Genomic DNA, 14,235 nt, shown 5'->3' with positions numbered 1-14,235 from the left:
CTTGTCAAATCTAAATTCAATTCCCTCTATTTTATATGATTTTTAAGTATTTTTATGTAAACGCTGACGGCAAAGTCGGTTTCGAATAAAAATCAAAATTTTAATTAAAATATCACGTCCTAAATTCTACTATTTGTCAATGTAAACTCTTACTTTCTTCTCATAACCAATAAAATTAATTATCAAAACGAAGGACTGGTGGGTGGGTGGGGCCATTTTTTATTTTGATTTAAATCTTATGTTCTTCCGCTTGTCAAATCAAAATTGTAATCTTTTTAACAGTAAATAAAATTAGTCAGTAAAACAGAAGAAGGAGGTGGGCGGAGCTAAGTTTAACATTTTACCACAGTCTTGTAAGCAAGTAATAGCTCCGCCCACCCACCCCCCTCTTGATTTTAGGATTCATTTTAATGTTTTTAACTAAGGACAACATTATTATATTATTGAATCTCGGGTAATTCTGTTAAACTCTTTATAAGAAAATTGATAAATTGTAAATAGAATACCAAGAAGTTATAATATATAATACTAATCATAAATATTACTAATGCTCCTCCCACTTGTAGAAGTTCCACCTTAATAAATCATTCCATTGGTCGAAGAATTGGGGCGGCGTTTCCAATTGTAGCTCATTGTGTCTATTTTATCTGATGTTTAAACATTTTGATGTGAACGCTGATGGTAAAGTCGTTTTTCGAAGAAAAATCAAGGTTTTATAAAGAAAATCAAGTCCTAAATTCCTCGTAAAATCAGCTTTCTCCTCAGAACCAATAAAATTATCAAAAGGAGGGGTGGGTGGGTGGGGCCACGTTTTATTTTGATTCAAATTTTAGATTCTAGCGCTTGTCAAATCAAAATTCAAATCCTTTTAAAAATAAATAAAATATGTCAGTGACATGGAGGTAGGAGGTGGGCGGAGCTAAATTCAGCTTTTTTCTAAAGTCTTATAAGCAAGTTATAGCCCCCCCAACTCATTCCCTCTCTTTTGATTCTAGTCACTACTATTAATATTGTTAACCAATGACAACATTATTATATTATTTAATCTGTTAAACTGTGAGAAGATATACCAGACGTGAGAATTATCTTTAGAAAACAGCATTACTGATGCTCCTCCTACTCGCACGAGCCCCGCCTTAATAATTCCTCATAATACCTCATTGTGGCTACTTTAAAGTGATTTTTAAGTATTTCTATATATATCCTGACGGCAAAGTCGTTTTTCGAATGAAAATTAAACTTTTATAAAAAAAAAATAGGACAAGATTAGCGGTTATTTGTCAATATATTTTCCAACTTACGTGTCAGAGCCAATAAAATGAGTCATCATAATGGAGTAGGGGTGGGTGGGTGGGGTCAGTTTTGACTTTGAGTTAAATCTGACATTCTGCCGTTTGTCAAACCAAAATTCAGTTCCTGTAGAAATAAAATATGTTAGTAAAACTGAGCAAGGAGGTGGGCGGAGCTAAGTTTACCCTTATATTATCACAGTCTAATGAGCAAGCAATAACCCCGCCCACCCACCCCTCTGTTGATTCTAGTGACCTCTCTTAATATTGTCAATTAATGACAACATTATTAGAATCTTACACAAATTTGTCAAACCTTTGGGTGAGAAAATCGATAAATTGTAGATAAAGTATCTAAAAAGTATACAGCTGGAGTAAAACAAGTATAAGATCCGTGAGAATTATATTGGAAAACAATATTTCTGATGCTCCTCTTACTCTCACAAGCTCCACATTAATAAAACATTTTATTGGCCCGGAGAATAGGGGCGGCGTTACAGTTGTACCTTATTGTGTCTACTTTAAATTGATTTTTAAAAATTTGTATGCAAATCCGGACGGCACTCGTTATTGGAGCAAAAATTAAAATTTTATAAAAAAAAATTAGTACTAGATTCTGTCATTTGTTAATATAAAATCCAACTTATACTCAGAGCCAATGAAATGAGCATCAATATCGAGTACTGGTGGGTGGGTGGGGTCAGTTTTAACATATTGTTGAATCTCACATTTTGCCGTTTGTCAAACTAAAATTTTACTCCTGCAGAAATAAAATAGGTTGGCAAGAAGAAAGGAGGTGGGCGGAGCTAATTTTAGATTTGTATTTATAGAGACATAATAAACAAACAATAGCCCCGCCCACCTCTTAATTCTGTAATATCTTCTCTTAGTAATGTAATTAATAATCAATTCGGTTCAACTGTTGGTGAGAAAATAAAAAATGAATTATCAAAATAAGTAGGGGTGGGTGGGTGGCGCCACTTTTGACTTTGTTTTAAATCTTCCACCTCTTGTCGAATAAAAATTTAATTCCTTTTTACAGTAAGTAACATAAGTCAGTGAAATGAAGAAATGAGATGGGTGGAGCTAAGTTTAATTTTTTCCCATAGCGTCTTCTACGCAAATAATAGCCCCGCCCACCCACCCGCCTCTTGATTCTAGTAACTGCCCTTAATATTGTCAATTAATGACATTATTATCTTATTACAACCTCACCTACATCCGTTAAACCGCTGGTGAGAAAATCGATAAATTGTAAATAATATATCTAGAGAGTATTATATTTAAAAAAGTAATATTAATGATGCTCCGCCCACTCACACGAGCTCCACCTTAATAAATCATTTCATTGGCCCGGAGAAGAGAGGCGGTGTTTATAATTGTATCATGTGTCGTCTAATTTACATAATTTTTGAATATTTCTATATAAACGCTAATGATAAAGTTGTTTTTTGAATAAAAATTAAAATTTTGTAACAAGCAATAAAATGAATGATCAAAAAGGAGTAGGGGTGTGTGGGTGGGGCCACTTTTGATTTTGTTTTAAATCTTAGATTATACATACCTCTTGTCAAATCAAAATTCATTTCCGTTTTACAGTAACTAAAATATGTCATTGAAATGAAGATGGGTGGAGCTAAATAATAACCCCGCCCACCCACCCCTCTCTTGATTCTCGTGACTACTCTCAATAATGTTAATTAATGTCATTATTATCTTATAGAACCTCACCTACATCCGTTAAACCGTTGGTGATAAAAATCGATAAATTGTAAATAATTTATCTAGAAAGTATTCAGCTGGTGTTAAATAAGCATCCCATTTGTGAGAGTTATCTTTAAAACGTAAAACTAATTATGGTCCTCCCACTCGCTTAAGCTCCACCTTAATAAATCATTTCGTCTTTTGTCAATAAAAAATCCAACTTTCGTCTCAGAGCCAATAAAGTGAATTACCTAAACGGAATAGGGGTGGGTGGGTGGGGCTATTTTTGATTTTGCTTGAAATCATAGATTATACATCTTGTCAATTCAAGGTTCGATTCCTGTTAACAGTAAACAAAATAACTGAGTAAAATGGAGGCAGGAGGTGGGCGGAGTTAAGTTTAACTTTTTCTACAGAGTGTTATATTATAAGCAAGTAATAGTCCCGCCCACCCGCCTCCTCTTCTTTCTAGTGACTACTCTTATATTATTAACCAATGACAACATCATTTTATTATTGTATTTCAAGCAATTCTGTTAACCTCTGAAAAAATAGATACATAAACTGTAAATAAAGTATTCGGCTGGACGTAATAATTATATTTATGACGCAATATTACTGATGCTCCTCCCACTTGTACAAGCTCCACCTTAATAAATCGTTCCATTGGTTCGGAGAAGAAAGGCGGCGTTTACAGTTGAAATTCATTGTGTCTACTTTATATGATTTTTAAATATGTTTATGTAAATGCTGATGGCAAAGTCAGTTTCGAATAAAAATCAAAATTTTAATTAAAAGATTAAGTCCTAAATTCTATTATTTGTCAATGTAAACTCTTACTTTTTTCTCATAACCAATAAAATGAATTATCAAAACGAAGGAGGGGTGGGTGGGTGGAGCCAATTTTTTTTTATTTAAATCTTATGTTATATCGCTTGTCAAATCAAAATCCAAATCTTTTTAACAGTAAATAAAATTAGTTAGTGAAACGGAAGAAGGAGGTGGGCGGAGCTAAGTTTAGCATTTTCCACAGTCTTATAAGTAAGTAATAGCCCCGCCCACCCCCCCCTCTGGATTCTAGGATTAATTTTAATCTTGTTAACCAATGACAATATTATTATATTACTGAATCTCGGGTAATTATGTTTAACTCTTTATAAGAAAATTGATAAATTATAAATAGAATAGCTAGAAATTATTCGGCTGGTGTTAAAAATAAGCATACCAGACGTGATAACTACATCTAAAACGCAATATTACTAATGCTCCTCCCACTTGTACAAGTTCCACCTTAATAAATCATTCCATTAGTCGGATAATTGGGGCGGAGTTTACAATTGTACCTCATGGTGTCTATTTTATATGATGTTTAAATATTTTGATGTAAACGCTGATGGCAAAGTCGTTTTTCGAATAAAAATCAAGGTTTCATAAAGAAAACAAGTCCTAAATTCTATTATTCGTAAAATCTAACTTTCTTCTCAGAACCAATAAAATTATCAAAACGAAGGAGGAATGGGTTGGCGGGGCCACTTTTTATTTTTATTTAAATTTTAGATTCCACCGCTTGTCAAATCAAAATTCAAATCCTTTTAAAAATATATAAAATATGTCAGTGAAATGGAGGACGGAGGTGGGCGGAGCTAAGTTTAGCTTTTTTCTACAGTAAGTAAGAAGTTATAGCCCCGTCCCCCACCTCCTCTCTCTTGATTCTAGTGACGACTAGTATTAATATTGTTAACCAATGACAGCATTATTATATTATTTAATCTGTTAAACTGTGAGAAGATATACCAGACGTGAGAATTATCTTTAGAAAACAACATTACAACATGCTCCTCCCACTCGCACGAGCTCCGCCTTAATAAATCATTTGATTGGTCTGAGGAAGTTACAGTTGTACCTCATTGTGGCTATTTTAAAGTGATTTTTAACTATTTCTATGTATATCCCGACAGCAAAGTCGTTTTTCGAATAAAAATTAAACTTTTATAAAAAAAATGAGGACAAGTTTAACGGTTATTTGTCAATATAAATTCCAACTTACGTCTCAGAGCCAATAAAAAGAGTCATCAAAATGGAGTAGGGGTGGGTGGGTGAAGTCAGTTTTGACTTTGAGTTAAATCTGACATTCTGCCGTTTGTCAAATCAAAATTCAATTCCTGTAGAAATAAAATATGTTAGTAAAACTGAGGAAGGATTTGGGCGGAGCTAAGTTTAGCTTTGTATTAACACAGTCTAATAAGCAAGCAATAACCCCGCCCACCCATCCCTCTCTTGATTCTAGTGACCTCTCTTAATATTGTCAATTAATGACAACATTATGATGTTAATAGAATCTTAGACAAATTTGTCAAACCTTTGGGTGAGAAAATCGATAAATTGTAGATAAAGTATCTAAAAAGTATACAGCTGGAGTTAAACAAGCATAAGATCCGTGAGAATTATATTGGAAAACAATATTTCTGATGCTCCTCTTACTCTCACAAGCTCCACATTAATAAAACATTTTATTGGCCCGGAGAATAGGGGCGGCGTTACAGTTGTACCTTATTGTGTCTACTTTAAATTGATTTTTAAAAATTTGTATGCAAATCCGGACGGTACTCGTTATTGGAACAAAAATTAAAATTTTATAAAAAAAATAACTACTAGATTCTGTTATTTGTCAATATAAAATCCAACTTATACTCAGAGCCAATGAAATGAGCATCAATATCGAGTACTGGTGGGTGGGTGGGGTCAGTTTTAACATATTGTTAAATCTCACATTTTGCCGTTTGTCAAACTCAAATTTTACTCCTGCAGAAATAAAATAGGTTAGCCAAAAAAAAGGAGGTGGGCGGAGTTAAGTTTAGATTTGCATTTACACAGACATAATAAACAAACAATAGCCCCGCCCACCGACCCACCTCTTAATTCTGGTGACCACTCTTAGTAATGTAATTAATGACAGAATTATCATCTTATTAGAATACCAATCAATTCGGTTCAACTGTTGGTGAGAAAATAAAAAATGAGTTATCAAAATAAGTAGGGGTGGGTGGGTGGGGCCACTTTTAACTTTGTTTTAAATCTTCCACCTCTTGTCGAGTAAAAATTTAATTCCCTTTTACAGTAAGTAACATAAGTCAGTGAAATGAAGAAGATGGATGGGTGGAGCTAAGTTTAATTTTTTCCCATAGCGTCTTCTAAGCAAATAATAGCCCCGCCCACCCACCCGTCTCTTAATTCTAGTATCTGCTCTTAATATTGTCAAGTAATGACATGATTATCTTATTAGAATCTCACGTACATCCGTTAAACCGTTGGTGAGAAAATCGATAAATTGTAAATAATATATCTAGAAAGTATTATATTTAAAAAGTAATATTAATGATGCTCCGCCCACTCACACGAGCTCCACCTTTATAAATCATTTCATTGGCCCGGAGAAGAGAGGCGGTGTTTATAATTGGAGCATGTTTTGTCTAATTTACATTATTTTTAAATATTTCTATATAAACGCTAATGATAAAGTCGTTTTTCGAATAAAAATCAAAATTTTAAAACCATCAATAAAATTTAAAAAATCAATCAATATAAAATCAAACTTCCGTCTCAGAGCCAATAAAATGAATGATCAAAAGGGACTAGGGGTGGGTGGGTGGAGCCACTTTCGATTTGTTTTAAATCTTAGATTCTACATCTTGTCAAATCAAAATTCAATTCCCTTTTACGGTAAATAAAATATGTCAGTGAAATGAAGATGGGTGGAGCTAAATAATAGCCCCGCCCACCCACCCCTCTATTGATTCTCGTAACTACTCTTAATACGTTAATTAATGACATTATTATCTTATTAGAACCTCACCTACATCCGTTAAACCGTTGGTGAGAAAATCGATAAATTGTAAATAATTTATCTAAAAAGTATTCAGCTGGTATTAAATAAGCATCCTATACGTGAGAATTGTATTTAAAACGCAATATTAATGATGCTCCTCCCACTCGCTTAAACTCCACCTTAATAAATCATTTCGTTGGCCGGGAAAAAAATTCTATGCAAAGTGCTTTTTTGAATAAAAATCAAAATTTAATAAAAAAAACTAGTCCTAATTTTTTTTTTTCAATAAAAAATCCAACTTTCGTCTCAGAGCCAATAAAGTTAATTACCAAAACGGAGTAGGGGTGGGTGGGTGGGGCTACTTTTGATTTTGTTTGAAATCATAGATTCTACATCTTGTTAAGTCAAAATTCGATTCGTTTTAACAGTAAACTAATTACTTAAGTCAATGAAATGGAGGAAGAAAGTGGGCGGAGCTAAGTTTAGCATTTTTCTACAGTCTTATAAGCAAATAATAGCCCCACCCACCCACCCCCTCTTGATTCTAGGACTAATCTTAATGTTGTTAAGTAATGACAACATTATTAAGTATATTATTGAATCTTGGGTAATTCTGTTAAATTCTTTATTAGAAAATTAATAAATAGTAAACAAAATATCTAGAAATTATTCCGCTAGTGTTAGATAAGCGTACCAGATGTGATGATTATATTCAAAACGCAAAATTACAGATGCTCCTCCCACTTCTACAAGTTCCGCCTTAATAAATCATTTCATTCGCCGGAGAATTGGGACGGAATTTACAATTGTACCTCATTGTGTCTATTTTATATAACTTTAAACATTTCAATGTGAACGTTGATGACAAAGTCGTTTTTCGAATAAAAATCAAAATTTTATAAAAAAAAATCCTAAAATCTATTATTTGTGAACATAAGATGTAACTTTTTTCTCAGAACCAATAAAACGAAACGAAGGGGAGGTGGGTAGGTGGGACCACTTTTTATTTTGATTTAAAACTTAGAATGTACCGTTTGTCAAATTAAAATTTAAAGATTGTTAACTGTAAATAAATAAGTCAGTGAAATGGAAAAAGGAGGTGGGCGGAGCTAAGTATGGCTTTGTATTCACAGAGTCCAATCAGTAAATAATAGCCCCACCCACCCACCCGTCTCGTGATTCTAGTGACTACTCTTAATATTGTTAACCATTGACAACATTATTACATTATTTAATCTGTTAAACTGTGAGAAAATATACCAGACGTGAGAATTATATTTAAAATACAACATTACTGAAGCTCCTCCCAGCCGGCACGAGCTTCGCCTTAATAAATCATTTCATTGGTCTGGGGAAGAGGGGTTGCGTTACAGTTGTACCTCATTGGTCTACTTTAAAGTGATTTTGAAATATTTCTATGTATATCCTGACGTCAAAGTCGTTTTTTGGATAAAAATTAAAATTTTATAAAAAAATTTTCAACTAGATTCGGTTATTTGCCAATATAAATGCCAACTTACGTCTCAGAGCCCACAAAATGGGTCATCAAAATGGAGTAGGGGTGGGTGGGTGGGGTCAGTTTTGACTTTGGGTTAAATCTTACATTCTGCCGTTTGTCAAACGAAAATTCAATTCCTACAGAAATAAAATAGGTTAGCAAAACTGAGAAAAGAAGTGGGTGGAGCTAAGTATAGCTTTGTATTCACAGAGTCCAACCAGTAAATAATAGCCCCACCCACTCACCCGTCTCTTGATTCTAGTGACTACTCTTAATATTGTTAACCCATGACAACATTGTTATATTATTTAATCTGTTAAACTGTGCGAAGATATATCAGATGTGAGAATTATATTTAAAAAACAACATTAGTTATGCTCCTCCCACTCGCACAAACTCAACTTTAATAAATAATTTCATTGGTCTGGGGTAGAGGGGTGGCGTTACAGTTGTACCTCATTGTAGCTACTTTAAAAGTGATTTTTAAATATTTCTATGTAAATCCTAACGGCAAAGTCGTTTTTCGAATAAAAATTAAAATTATATAAAAAAAAATAGAACTAGATTCTGTTATTTGTCAATATAAATTCCCACTTACATCTCAGAGCCCACAAAATGGGTCATCAAAATGGAGTAGGGGTGGGTGGGTGGGGTCAGTTTTGATTTTGAGTTAAATTTTACATTCTGCCATTTGTCGAACGAAAATTAATTCCTGCAGAAATAAAATAGGTCAGCAAAACTGAGAAAGAAAATGGGCGGAGCTAAGTATAGCTTTATATTCACAGAGTCCAATCAGTAAATAATAGCCCCACCCACCCACCCGTCTCTTGATTCTAGTGACTACTCTTAATATTTTTAACTGATGACAACATTATCATATTATTTAATCTGTTAAACTGTGAGAAGATATATCAGATGTGAAAATTATATTTAAAAAACAACATTAGTTATGCTCCTACCACTCGCACAAACTCAACCTTAATAAATAATTTCATTGGTCTGGGGAAGAGGCGCGGCGTTAGAGTTGTACCTCATTGTGTCTACTTTATATGATTTTTAAACATTTCTATGTGAAGGGTGACGCCAAAGTCGTTTTTCGTGTAAATATAAAAAATTTATTAAAAAATGTCTAGTCTTAGACTCTATTATTTATCAAAATAAAATCCAGAGGAGTAGGGGTGGGGGGCGGGGCCACTTTTGACTTTCCTGCTTTACAGAAATAAAGTAATTTATCAAAATGGAGAAACAATAGCCCCGCCCACGCACCCGCCTCTTCATTTTGGTGACCACTCTTAGTATTGTAATTAATGACAGAAGACGCTCCGCCCACTTGCACAAGCTCCCCCTTAATGAATCATTCCATTGACTCGGAAATGACGAGGGGCGGGGTTTACAATTGTAGTTCATTGTATCTACTTTATATGATTTGTAAATAGTTCCGTGTAAACGCTAACGGCAAAGTCGTTTTTCGATAAAAATTAAAATTTTATTAAAAATATGTAGTACTTAGTAGATTCTGCTATTTGTCCATATAAAATCCAACTTATGTCTCAGAGCCAATAAAATGGGTCATCAAAACGGAGTAGGGGTGGGTGGGTGGGGCAAGCACACTTATGTCAATTCCAACACGTGCAGTGTAGCGCTAATCTAAATTAAACAGGGTTCATCATTTATTTAATCAATAAAACTACATTTATTTAACGAATTTTGACCACAAAATACCATTTCAAATAATGTTAATCACTTTAGACAATGTTTTTAAGAGATAAACCAGTCCATCAGCGTTAAATAATTCGTTGAACAAATACCCTCCCAATCGTAATTAATTGCTCCTCAAAACAAACAAATTTTGTAGTCCAATTACGATACAGTTGTTACACAAATACCGAAAAACCCTATTTAATTAAATGAAATGAAACAAAGCAGCACAATTTTATTTATTAGCAACGAATTCAAAAAACAGTCCCACCCAGATGATTGTTTGGTTTCAAAACACAAAAAAAAACTTATTGGTGCTACGAAAACACAACAGGAAGAAAATTGCTCCTCTCGTACCTGCCATTAAACATTTATCGTGTTCTAATTTTAGAACCATTTCATTTTGATCCATAACGTTACTGACTTCATGTCGTATCGCTGTAATTTACGTAACCTCCCAGAGACCCATTATATGGTGAAATTGCGAGCTCGTCTGTTATTACATTCTTGTAATAGTTAAAATTGTGCTCCGGTGTAGCCGAATCTGAGACGACGTATTTCGGAATTTAAAAAAAAACAAGACGCTTAATTGTTTTTTCGTGAAAATCGTGAAAACTCTGGTGTAAAGTTGGCTAACGGTTGATTTTGGCGGATGAATAAATTCAAATTGGAAGGAAAGTGGTCTAACTAGACCTTCAAAGTCGAGGAGGAAAAACCGGATTTAGAGATGATCCCCGTTAGTGGACCATGAATCGATAGCCGTGGTCAAAATGCAGCTATTTCGAACCGGTTATTTTTTGGCGGAATGAAGTTAGCGGGTCGAGAATTCGAATTATGGATAAGTTTTATGGGTGACAGTTTTAATGCAAATACGTTTTTTTACACAAAAGGTAAACCTTCCTCGCCTCTGAAGCACTAAACGTATAATAATAATAATAATCGTTAAAAATAATTTGAATGTGAGTAGGCCATTTGGTGGGTCGTTACCTACGTTTTTAGTGACTGAGTTGGAGGTATGGCTACTGACCAACCACACCCCAACGACGAATCACCCACAAACTTTTCATTTATTGTTAAAGCTCCGTTTATTGCACGAACTTTGTGACCGTGGTGACGTTTTTAGCCACTAAACGCGTTTCACTAATTAAATTCGTACTTTGAGAGGTTTGGCGTTTCACCACACGGATTTTATCGACCTTAACGGCAATTCTATGAAAAAGTAGATTTATTTTGTTTCACAAGCAATATTTCGCTTGTTGCTGAAGTTATAAACACAAACAGTTTGTGACACATTTTTAAATGTTAAATGCGAGCGCAGCGAGCACGTACATGTTTTTTAAATATATGAATTTTTATAATAGACATTAAGATTTTTGAATAACAATTTTTAGATTTCTCCGCTTTTCAATTTTTCAATTTCTTGAACTTTTTGTTTTCCGATTTTTCAATTTTTCGATTAATTGATTTTTTGATTTTTCGGGTTTTCGCAAATTTTCGGTGTTTTATTTTTTGAGTTCAATTTTGGAATTTTTCAATACATTTTCAATTTTTTGGTTTTTCCAAAATGGTTCGATTTATTAAATATCAATTTTTCGATTTTTTAAATTTTAGATTTTTCACTTTCGATTTCTGGATCTTTCGATTTTTCGACTTCTTGTATTTATTTTATTCTATGTTTTAATGCTTCGACTTTTAAAATTTTTGATTTTTCGATTAATTTTCGATTTTTCGGTTTTCAAATTTTTCGATTTTCCAACTTTTCGATTTTTGATTTTTTACTATTTCCGTTTATGATGTTTTGATTTCTCGATTTCCCAATTTTTCGGTTTTTAAATTTTTCGATTTTTCAATTTTTTTTATTCTTCCATTTTTTGAAGGTTTCATTTCTTTTTCAGTTTTTCGATATTTTAATTTTTCGAGTGATGAATTTTTTAATTTTACTGTTTTCAGTTTTTTGATCTTTCGATTTCTCTAGCTTTCAGACTTTTCGACTATTAAAATTTTTTAATTTTGAAACTTTTCGATTTCTGATTTTTTACTTTTTCATTTTTCCGAATCTTTAAATTTTACAACTTTCAGTTTTTTGATGTTTCGATTTCCCGACCTTTTTCGATTTAAAATTTTTCGATTTTTCAATTTTTTTCCTGTTTTTGATGGATTGATTTCTTTTTCAGTTTTTCGTTTTTTCACTTTTTTGATGTTTCGATTTCTCTATCATTCAATTTTTCGACTTCTGGCTTTCAGAATTTTCGCTTTTCCAATTTTTCGGTTCTTAGATTTTTCCGATTTTTAACTTTTTTGATTTTTCTAAACTTTTCGATTTCTATTTTTTAAATTTCTCGATTTTTTGATTTTTTAGTTTTTCAGTTTTTCTATTTTTTAATTTTTCGATTTTTTTTTATTTAAATTTTCAGTGTTTTAATGTTCCGATTTCTCGATTTTTCGACGTCTCGCTTTTCGGTTTTTGATTTTTTCAGTTATTTAATTTTTCTATTTTTCGATTTTTGTTTTTTATTTCTTGAATTTTCCAAAATGTTTCAATTTCTTAGAGTTCAGATTTTCAATTTCTTAAATTTCAAATTTTCAGTTTCTTAAATTTCAGCTTTTCAGTTTTTCAATTTTTCGAATTTTTGATGTTTTGATTTCTCGTAGTTTCAATTTTTCGATATTTCGGTTTTTTCTATACTATTTGAATTTTTCGATTTTTTAAATTTTAGATTTTTCACTTTTTTGATGTTTCGATTTCTCGATCTTTCGATTTTTCCACTTCTTGCTTTTAGACTTTTCGATATTTCAAATTTTCGAATTTTAAAATTTTTGATTTTTCGATTTTTCAAATTTTCGAGTTTTGATGTTTCAGTTTATCGATTTTTCGATTTTTGAAATTGTAGATATTTCGATTTCTCGATTTTTCAATTTATTAGTTGTTCGATTTTTTGTTTTTCAATTTTTGGAATTTTTAAATTTTAGGTTTTTCACTTACACGATGTTTCGATTTTTCGACTTTCAAAATTTTTGATTTTACGATTCTCCCATTGTTCGGTTTGATTTCTTTTTCAATTTTTCGATATTGTTATTTTTCGAGTTTTAATTTTTTTAATTTCAGATTTTTCACTCTTTTGATTTTCGGACTTCTTGATCTTTTGATTTTTCCACTTTTGGTTTTTTAATTTTTCAGCTGTCAAAATTTGCAAATTTTCGATTTTCCAATTTTTCGGTTTTTAAATTTTTCGATTTTTTTAAGTGTCTCGATTTAAAAAAAAAAATCGATTTCTAAATTTTAAATTTCTGATTTTTTAAATTTTAGGTATTTCGATTTTCCGATTTTTCAATTCTTCGATTTTTATATTTTTCAATTTTTCATATTTTTAAATTTTAAAATTTTCAGTTTTTTGATGTTTCGATCTCTCAATTTTTTCCATTTTTTGATGGTTTGATTTCTTTTTCAGTTTTTCGAGTTTTCAATTTTTTACTTTTTCGATTTTTCTAAATTTTTCGATTTCCATTTTTTAAATTTTTGATTTTTAAAATTTGAAATTTTTCAATTTCTCGTTTTTTTTATTGATCTTATTTTTCAATTTTTCGAATTTTTAGATTTAAATTTTTCACTATTTTGACATTTCAATTTTTCGATGTTTCAGTTTTTCAATTTTTCTATTTTTCAATTTTTCGAATTTTAGATTTTTCACTTTTTTTCACGTTTTGAATTCTCGATGTTTCGACTTTTCGGCTTCTCGCTGAATTTTTGGATTTTCAATTTTTCGATTTTTCAGTTTTTTAATTTTTCAATTTTCAATTTTTCAATTTTTCGATTTGTTGAGATTTCGATGATTCGGTTTTTCGATTTTTCGGTTTTTGTTAAGTTTAAATTTTTCAGATTTAGATTTTTCAATTTTGGGATATTTCTATTTTTCATGTTTTCGACATTTCAGCTTTGAAAATTTTCAATTTCTCGATTTTTTAGTTTTTTGATTAAATATTTTGATTTTTCAATTATTTGATTCAAACAATATTTTGACATTTTTATTTCTCGATGTTTCAGTTTTTCAACTTCGATTTCTCGGTTTCTTGGTTTTTCGAGTTTTCTGCTTTTCGAGTTTTCAATTTTCCAATTTTTCGATTATTCAGTTTTTCCACATTTCAGTTTTGGGATTTTTCAAAATCTCGATTTTTCAGTTTTTGACTCTTCGTTTTTTCAATTTTTGAATTTTTTAAATTTA

At 31.7% G+C, this 14,235-nt stretch overlaps 1 protein-coding gene across 1 annotated transcript in view; it reads left to right on the top strand.

Moving 5' to 3' along the window:
• Positions 1-14,235, top strand: part of LOC135129588 (pyrokinin-1 receptor-like) — a 131,327-nt gene that overhangs the window by 1,751 nt on the left and 115,341 nt on the right. The gene's annotated exons all lie outside the window — the stretch shown is intronic.

This window comes from Zophobas morio, unplaced genomic scaffold (genome assembly GCF_036711695.1).
Source record: "Zophobas morio isolate AGI-343-1 ecotype UQ-CSIRO unplaced genomic scaffold, CSIRO_AGI_Zmor_V1 ptg000016l, whole genome shotgun sequence".
Lineage (NCBI taxonomy): Eukaryota > Metazoa > Arthropoda > Insecta > Coleoptera > Tenebrionidae > Zophobas > Zophobas morio.
This window is presented reverse-complemented; position numbering and strand designations above follow the sequence as displayed.